The sequence below is a fragment of the Stenella coeruleoalba genome, assembly GCF_951394435.1.
Source record: "Stenella coeruleoalba genome assembly, chromosome: 2".
In the NCBI taxonomy this organism is placed as follows: Eukaryota; Metazoa; Chordata; class Mammalia; order Artiodactyla; family Delphinidae; genus Stenella; species Stenella coeruleoalba.
Genome location: NC_137147.1, coordinates 74,178,821 through 74,187,734, shown reverse-complemented (window position 1 = coordinate 74,187,734; position 8,914 = coordinate 74,178,821). Strand labels below are relative to the sequence as shown.

Below are 8,914 nucleotides of genomic sequence, written 5' to 3'. Positions count from 1 at the left end.
TGACACTTCACCCAGAGACCTTCCTTCTGAACACAACTGAAATCACAGTCCAGTCAAGAGAAGAGCAGGCTAAGCCAGTATGTGCTTCAGGAACACCTGGGTGGGGTCTTCAGCTCCACCAGAGCGACCCCTCTGCCCTGACCCACCATTGGAGAGGCAGCCATCTGAGCCTCAAAGGATTGTTTATCCTCTTGGTTTGCCATAGAATCCAACTTCCCTGGGATCACATGTAAAGCCTTTAACAGATATCACCTTAGTTATCAGGTAACATCTCAGCAAAAAAATCCATTCAACTATGCGCTCCTTGGGATGGAAAGTGTATCTTGTTCATCCGTGTGTCTGCGACAACTCGCACAGTGCCTGGCACACAACCAATGCTTAATATACACTTAAGCAGCAAGTGAACAAATAAATGATTAGTACCATCAGGCACTGGGGAAGGAGCCAAGTTGTATATGTGTGTAGGGGTGTGGGGGGAGCATAAGAAAAAAGAAAGTGGGGATTAATAGACGAGGTGGCCGGGTGAGCCACTATTTCACAATTTAGCCAAGAGCTAAGAGTAACCAACCTGTCAAGAACTATCAGGAAGGGGCTTCCCTGGTGGCACAGTGGTTAAGAATCCGCCTGCCAATGCAGGCGACACGGGTTCGAGCCCTGGTCCGGAAAGATCCCTCATGCCGCGGAGCAACTAAGCCTGTGCGCCACAACTACTGAGCCTGCGCTCTAGAGCCCATGAGCCACAACTACTGAGCCAGCAAGCCACAACTACTGAAGCCCGCGTGCCTAGAGCCCATGCTCCACAAACAAGAGAAGTCACTGCAATGAGAAGCCCACGCACCGCAACGAAGAGTAGGTGTGCAGCAAGGAAGACCCAACGCAGCCAAAACTAACTAAATAAAATAAATTTAGAAAATAAAATAACTACCAGGAAAAGCAAAACCTGAGTGACGGTCCCTTGGCCAGTGCAGCCCCAGGCGGGCACTCATCCAACAGAGCCTAGAGGATGGTTACTCTGGGAAAGCACACAGGGCTTCCAGGCGTCAGCCCTCTAGTCACTGAGGCACCATACCAAGGTCCAGGGCTGAAGGCCACATTACCACCCACCTCACTTCCTCCAGTGTCCTATCTTAAAACTCCTTCTCCAATCTACCTCTGGGAGCAATGTGTGGGGAAAAACATCTTCTGACTGATGGGTGGGTCTGGGGAAGGGGAGCAAGCCGTGTGCAGACCCAGTGCCGTCACTCTAAGTACACTGATGAGCCAAGAGACTGCGGCGGCTAGTGCCCTGCCTCTGTGTAAGGCCACCTGCGATTCAGGCATAGTTTAACCCAGACACACACATGCGTAAGGTTTCCTCTATCACACGGAGAGCTATATTTTGAAATTAATAAGCAGGTCAGACATTGAGTTTGTAGCCAGAAGTAGGACAGGAAGTGGAAAAAAGTCTACCACTTCCGTGCAGATGTTCTGGGGGCTTGGGGCGGCCCCTCCCATTTCCATGACGTCATGGCTGCCGCGAGGGGCAAATGGGGGCACCGTTTGAAGCTCTCCCGCAGAAGCCACATCCTCTGGAAAAAGGAGTTTAAAATTCTGAGTTACAGATAGCATCACCCTAGGCCACGTGCCGCCGGGGCCCGGAGGGCTGGGCCGTTACACCACCATGACCGCAGGTGCGACAGGAAGGCAGTGGGCGAGCTGGGAGGGGCTGGCGGGGCCCTGGCAACGGCACCCACGCCCACAGCAGGCCGGGGAGGTGCTGCACACCCCACTGTGAGAAGCAGCCCCGCCCCGCCTCTCCCACCCCCCACCAACCCAGCCCTAAGATCAAAGCTTGATCTCACCCGATCACACCCTTTCTTAATACGGGACAGGCCCTCTAGGCTATGTCCGGCCCGCCATCCCCAGGAGGAGTGGGGTCGCATCCGCTCCCCTACACACAGCTGGGGCTGGTTCTCCGAGGAAGGCCCCCACTCCAGGTCAGCAATGAAGTGGAGGGTGATGGCCGTGATGGACATCTGCTTCCCAGAGGCCAAGGAGACCAGGATTCAGGAGGCCAGGAGATGGGGAGCCGCAGAAGGAGAACCAGAACCTGAGACCCGAAGAACGGCAGTGCTTGGACGTCCTGCTCTGTGGTAGTGTCCCTGGCCACCCACCTGGGGGCAGCAGTACTCCACCAAAGAGGCCTCTTCTCCTTTTCTGCTTATTCTAAGGAAGGAAAGCCCCCAGTGCTTAGGAAAACCACTTTTCAGAGGAAAATAAAAGGACAGAAGACTTCACTCCAGGAGCCGAGCCCCTGCCCTTTGCCCATCACTGTGTCGGGCTCCGGCCCACATGATCCTGTCACATCCCTTGGAGGAGAGAGGGTTTAGGGTCTGGCCGGGCAGACAGCAGGGGGCACTACCTGCCCAGGATCACCAGGCTCCCTCATCCACAGCACTAGAAACGAGTCCCCCGGGAGGGGCTGGGGGAGCCCCCGGCATACTGGAGAGCCCTCTGGATTCCTCAGCAGGGAGCCTGGGCTGGCGGCCGGGATCCACCACTCTAACCGCCCACAGCCTCAGTTTCCCAGTGGGGTCAGTGCTCTCTCACAGGGCAGTTTAAGAACCAAGGCACCTCTCACAGTGCATACCTGCCAAGTGCCAGACACAGGCCAAGCCCTGGGGATTCAGCCTCTGTACAAAATACACGACTCCGCACAGACGAAGCTCAAGAACAGGCAAAACTAATCACCAGCGATGGCAATGGGAGCAGTGGACGACTCTGGGGTAGAAGGACTCCCTGGAAAGGGGCACGAGGGAAGCTTCCGGGTGGTGGAAATGTTCTGCCTCTTGATTTGGGCACACAGGTGTATACACATGTCAAAATGACTCCAACTGTCTCAGTAAAGTACTGTTCCCATTAACACACACACACACAGTTTCAGCTTAATAAGCTGAAATGCAAATATAAGGGAACGCCCAGAAAGGTGAAGAGGTCCTGCGAGTTGAGCTGGATCAAACTGGACCACCACGCTGAGATGAAAATGGGGCTGCTTCTTCGCTAGGCCAGTGCCCAGGTGGGCCTAGGCCTCCCAGCCCCACCAGCGGATGGCCACTTCTCCCCTCACTATATGGGCCCAGGAGCTTCTGGTTACACCGTCATGTGCATTTTCTTGCTCCCTCCAAGGCTTCCAGCTTCCGGGAGAGCTTGATGGAAGGGAAATTGCAGAACTGGGAGGCACTGGCAAGGCTGTAGCCAATTTTCTGACAAAAGCCAACACTCCTGGCCCCAGAGCACCCCAGGCGGCCCAGACTCCTCTCATTGCAACATCACCGAACACTCCCGCTTCTTATCGCCCCTCTCACCCTCTGGGGGCCTCTCTGCCTTCAAAAGGGCCCCCTTGAGCCCTGGCTGAACCTAAGGCCTGAAGGAATGAAGGCAGACCACCCTCCAGCAGACAGTTTCTCTGGGCAGCCATCGTCCCAGGCCAGAACACACTCCATCATTCCAGGGGGGTTTCACCATCTCTGGGAAAAGGTCAGCCCATTCTCCCTGTTTGCTTTGGAAATGCGGGCACACTCCCATTACGGAGGCAATAGGATCCAGAGGAGAGAGACCTGCCATTTTCAAGTTCTTTTAAAAATCCCACTGAGACGCAGAAAGGGTGCTTGTCTACGCTCTCCCTGAACCGCCCACACAAAATTCAGCCAAGGACAAAAAAAGAAACCATTAAAGGAAGAGCATAGAAGTGTGAGACAAGGCTGGCAGGACTTCAGAGAGTTTAAGGAGATGAAGGACTGTGGTTCAGAGAGTGGTCAGCAACTGGTCTCTATTTCATGCTTCCAGCCTTGATGGGAAGAAACTGGGTTAACATGAAACAGGTCTTCTTTCCAGTGGAGACAGCAAGACACTATTTTTAGCAAACTCTAGGGCATCCTTGCTTCTTGCTGGCCCAAATCATTCCAGTGATTACCAAGGGGCGGGGGCGGGGGTGGGGGGGGCGACATCCTTATCTGGAATCTTTATGAAGAATAACATGTATCTGTGCAACACCAAAGCAAACATGATCTGGCTTTGACCTTCACAGGAAAGCTAAGCAGTAGGCAGAGTATGATCTCCCCCTTTCACAAATGGGGAAAGAGGTGAAGTGGCTCACTTGCCATCGTGGTGAACGAGGCCCACATCAGCACTAGACTCGGTCCCCAGGCTTTCCACCAAGCCCTGTGGACACCCAAGTCCCAGGTGGTTCCAGATGCAGCCATCACAGAGGAAAGAGCAGGAAAAGACGAAGTCTCAGGACCCCCTCCCAAGACCGGTGTCTTATATTCTGCCTGCATGTCCCTTCCCTCTTCCATGACTCTTGCCCCTCCTTGATCACTCTTTAGGATTAGAGAAGAATGGCAAAACAGAGGTCGGTACACTTAGGAGACACTCCCTCAGTAAATGTTGATGTTAGTCATCTCCTGAGGCAATACTTTCTGCACAAGCAAACTCCACTACTCAATCATATGGCAACAAGAGTTAGTAAAGTAATACCTAGATACACTCCGGCCAGCCGGTCGGATGGCTGATTCTTACTCAGCTGTCAGATTTCAGCCTAAATGTCTCCTGCTTAGAGAGGCCTTTCCTGACCACTGTGTCTGAGCAGCTTCCTCCCCATCTCCACTCATGATCACTTCGTACAGTTTATGCCCTTCACTCTACTTCATAACAACACGATTCTATTTGTGTGCTAACTTGGCTCTCTTCCCAACTCGAACGTCAGGCTCAGAAAGGGAGGTGCCTTGTCTGTTCTGATCACCTCTGCACGGCCAGTGCCTGGCAGAGCAGGAGCACAAATATTTTTTAACTAAATGATGGAGTAATAGAAAGGAGGCGCTTCCCCACCAGATATCTCTTATTAACACCCTGAAAGTAGATGGGGTAAAACGTCAATGAGGGCTTCCCTGGTGGCACAGTGGTTAAGAATCCGCCTGCCAATGCAGGGGACATGGGTTCGAGCCCTGGTCTGGGAAGATCCCACATGCCGCCCTATGCACCACAACTACTGAGGCTGTGCTCCAGAGCCCGAGAGCCACAACTACTGAGCCCGAGTGCCACAGCTACTGAAGCCCACGTGCCTAGAGCCCGTGCTCCGCAACAAGAGAAGCCACCGCAATGTGGTGAGCCCCGCTCACCACAACTAGAGAAAAGCCCGCGGGCAGCAACGAAGACACAACGCAGCCAAAAATAAATAAAATAAATAAATTTTTAATAAATAAATAAAACGTCGATGATTGTTGAAGCTGAATGTTGGGTATCTGCGAGTTTATGTCTTGATGTGTGTGTTTGTGTGTGTGTGTGTGTGTGTGTGTGTGTGTGTGTGTGAAATAAAAAGTTTAAAACAAAGTTGTTCATCCCTGGGATGAAAAAAGGCAGAGCAGATCTGAATAGCAGACCCTAGGGATGTTTCTAGGGACATCCAGGGAGTCCCTCAGGGTATCTCTCTCCAGAGAAAGAGGAAGACCTGATGTTGGCCACCACAGTCCTTCAGCTGAAAGCCAGTAAAACTGGACGTGCAGCTCAGGGAGAAAAGCACTATGTGTGGACAGTTCTCCGTGTTTCTGACAACTGCTCCGAGGGTACATTTGTAGAGCAGTTGCATTAACAAGGTACTTTCACTTACGTTTTTGTTGGAACAACAGTGTGAAGTATTATTATCCCCATGCTTGTTATATTATTTATCTCACTCAAAGCCTAATCCAAATGCTTTGGAATCAGACAGAAATAAGATTCAAACCCTAACACTACAGTCTGAGCTTCCATTTCCTCATCTGGAAGAGGAGAACACCACCTCCCTCCTCATGGGATTATAGGGAAACATAAATAACAGGAGGACACTTAATACCATGCCACACATATGGTAGGTGCTCAGTGGTAGCTACTCATTCCTGGACCAAGGTTGTGTCTTATCTTTGGTAATCCCACGGTGCCTGGGTGCCTAATTATTGGCTAAATTTTAGAGTCAAAACAAAAGGTCCACAGAAGGTCAACAGACTGTAAGTGGCAGAACAGGTCCTTGAATCAACACCTTCAGGGCAAGCAAAGTGCTTTCGGCAGCACCAGGCTGCCTATCTAGGGTCTTGAAGATACACCTCTTTTTCATCTCATTGACAGAAGTTTTGCGTAAGCTTGAACCCACCTATTAATTGAAACTAAGCAAATAAAATATTTTCTTTAGTTCCTCAGAAGTCCTCCTCTTTTTTTCTCATTCCCTTGTCTAAGATCCTTGTTCTGTAAAGTGTTGTTTCCTCGTGCAAGACAAAGCCATTTTTAATATGTGCTAAATTTTTTAAAATTAACTGTAGTTAGAAAGTTATACAGCACTCAAACTTCAGAAGCCCAGAGCCGCAAGCCAAGATGGGAGGACACAGTCACACTGAGTTTGTACACGAGCTCCCCAGCCCCTGGTAACCACCAGTGCTAGTTCACTGAGCCTCCGAAACCAGAGAGCAGGCCTCTCTGACCGCCCCAAGTATGTTCAACCATCATAACAAAAGTGTTTTGAAGCCTAAGATGAAAGGATGTGATCAAAGAGGCCAAAGGTACTGGCTGCTAAAAGAAGAAAACACAGGAGATGGTTTCCATGTGATAGGGGGCAGGAAATGTGTGGGCAGCAGGTGTTGAGGGCCAGGCTTCCAGCCACTGCAAAGAATGGCAGGGAACAGACCACGTACAGTGGTGTGGCAAATGGCCCCCGGCCCCACAAAAGAGCACAGAAAATAAACCCACCCCGTAAAGATGCTGAGCTAGAGGCAGCAGAAGATGCTAGGATATCGCTCACCCTGTGCCACAGTACTCAAAATCCACTCTTGCAGCATGCTACACTGGGCACCCAGGTGTCAGGCCCATGGACAGGCACCATCACAACACAGCCGGTGGGTATTAAGAAAGATCCAGTGGCGCAGTGGTTGAGAGTCCGCCTGCCAATGCAGGGGACACAGGTTTGTGCCCCAGTCCAGGAAGATCCCACATGCCGCAGGGCGGCTGGGCCCGTGAGCCATGGTCGCTGGACCTGCGCGTCCAGAGCCTGTGCTCCGGGAAAGGCCGCAACAGTGAGAGGCCCGCGTACCGCAAAAAAAAAAACAAAAAAAAAGAAAGATCCAGACTGGAAGATGCATCGAATGAAAAGATTACCCATCCTGATTCAGTGCCTCTCATCTACCATGTCTTTGGTTACTTCAGCTAAAAAAAAAACAAACAAAAAACAAAAAACACATAAGAATCAGAAACTCTGGGACTTCCCTGGCCATCCAGTGGTTAAGACTCCACCCTTCCAATGCAGGGGGCGTGGGCTCGATCCCTGGTTGGGAACTAAGATCCCGCATGCCACACAGCACAGCCAAAAAAAAAAGAGAATCAGAAACTCAATTGGTGGTTGGGGGGCGGTAGTAATGCATTTTTTTAAACTTGAATCGTTTCACAGGTAATTCTCCTACATGTAGAGTTGAGAACCACTGAACGAGTGAACAGAAAACTAAAAATGAGTTGTAATGAGCTTTTAACTAAATTTAAACTCAAGACTCCAAAAGCTGTCTATAGGCTTCTGCCCTATTGCAAACGGTGAAAAGACACACCAAAGATGAAGGTTTCCCACTGGCTTGGGTAAATCACCTCTGAGATAACAGCTAATCCAATTAAGTGGGAGCTTAGTGTCTACTTCATGTATCTCAAGATCACTGACATACATTAAAGTTTGTATATTAGAGGCTCTGAAAATTGTAATGTCTTCCTTGACAAAATTATCACTATTATTCCCAGTTTTCCACCCATTTATCTTCAAGTTCAGATGCTTTTCTTATTCAAAATACCTGTTTATCAATCTACACTAAAAATAATTCAGAAGCCTCCTGATAAAGGTACAAATGTATACATAAAAGTTTTATTTACATCTTTATTAGAGTATAACTGCTTTACAATGGTGTGTTAGTTTCTGCTTTATAAAAAGTGAATCAGTTATACATATGTCCCCATATCTCTTCCCTCTTGAGTCTCCCTCCCTCCCACCCTCCCTATCCCACCCCTCTAGGTGGTCACAAAGCACGGAGCTGATCTCCTTGTGCTATGCGGCTGCTTCCCACTAGCTATCTATTTTACATTTGGTAGTGTATGTATGTCCATGCCACTCTCTCACTTTGTCCCAGCTTACCCTTCCCCCTCCCCTTATCCTCAAGTCCATTCTCCAGTAGGTCTGCGTCTTTTTTCCCATCTTGCCCCTAGGTTCTTCATGACTTTTTTTTTTTTTAGATTCCATATATATATGTTAACAAGCGGTATTTGTTTTTCTGTTTCTGACTTACTTCCCTCTGTATGAGACTCTAGGTCCATCCACCTCACTACAAATAACTCAATTTCGTTTCTTTTTATGGCTGAGAAAATGGGTACATAAAAGTTTTAAAGAATATTCAATTACTCAGTCATAGTTTAGTGAACTAGCATCCCTCCAAATGGCAAACCATGGCCCAAGCACCAACAGCTTGCTTTTGTGAATAAAGTTTTACTGGAACTCTGCCAGGCCGTTCATTTAAGAAAAAGCTTGCCGACTCCTAATCTAGAGCTATTCACAAACTTTAGTGTATATCAGAGTTACATGGAGAGCTAAGAAACACAGAGGCCCAAGTTCATTACCAAGTTCCCAGGTAATTGTGAGATACACCAAAATTTGAGAACCTCTGCTCTGGATGGGTGCTTCTCAAACTTTAATATGAACGTGAATCACCTGCTGACCACGTTAAAACAAAGATTCTGCTTCAGGAGGGTCTGGGGTGGGCTTGAGAGTCTCTTTTTCAAATAAGCTCCTAGGTTATGTCAATCCTGCTGGTCAACAGGCTACGTTTTGCATAGCAAGAACCCAGAGCAGCACTTCTCCAATTTGGCTGCACGTTAGAATCTCCCG

The 8,914-nt window shown here is 49.4% G+C and overlaps 1 protein-coding gene across 2 annotated transcripts in view; it reads right to left on the bottom strand.

The window, feature by feature from the left end:
• Window positions 1-8,914, bottom strand: part of DAD1 (defender against cell death 1) — a 176,232-nt gene that overhangs the window by 146,223 nt on the left and 21,095 nt on the right. The gene's annotated exons all lie outside the window — the stretch shown is intronic.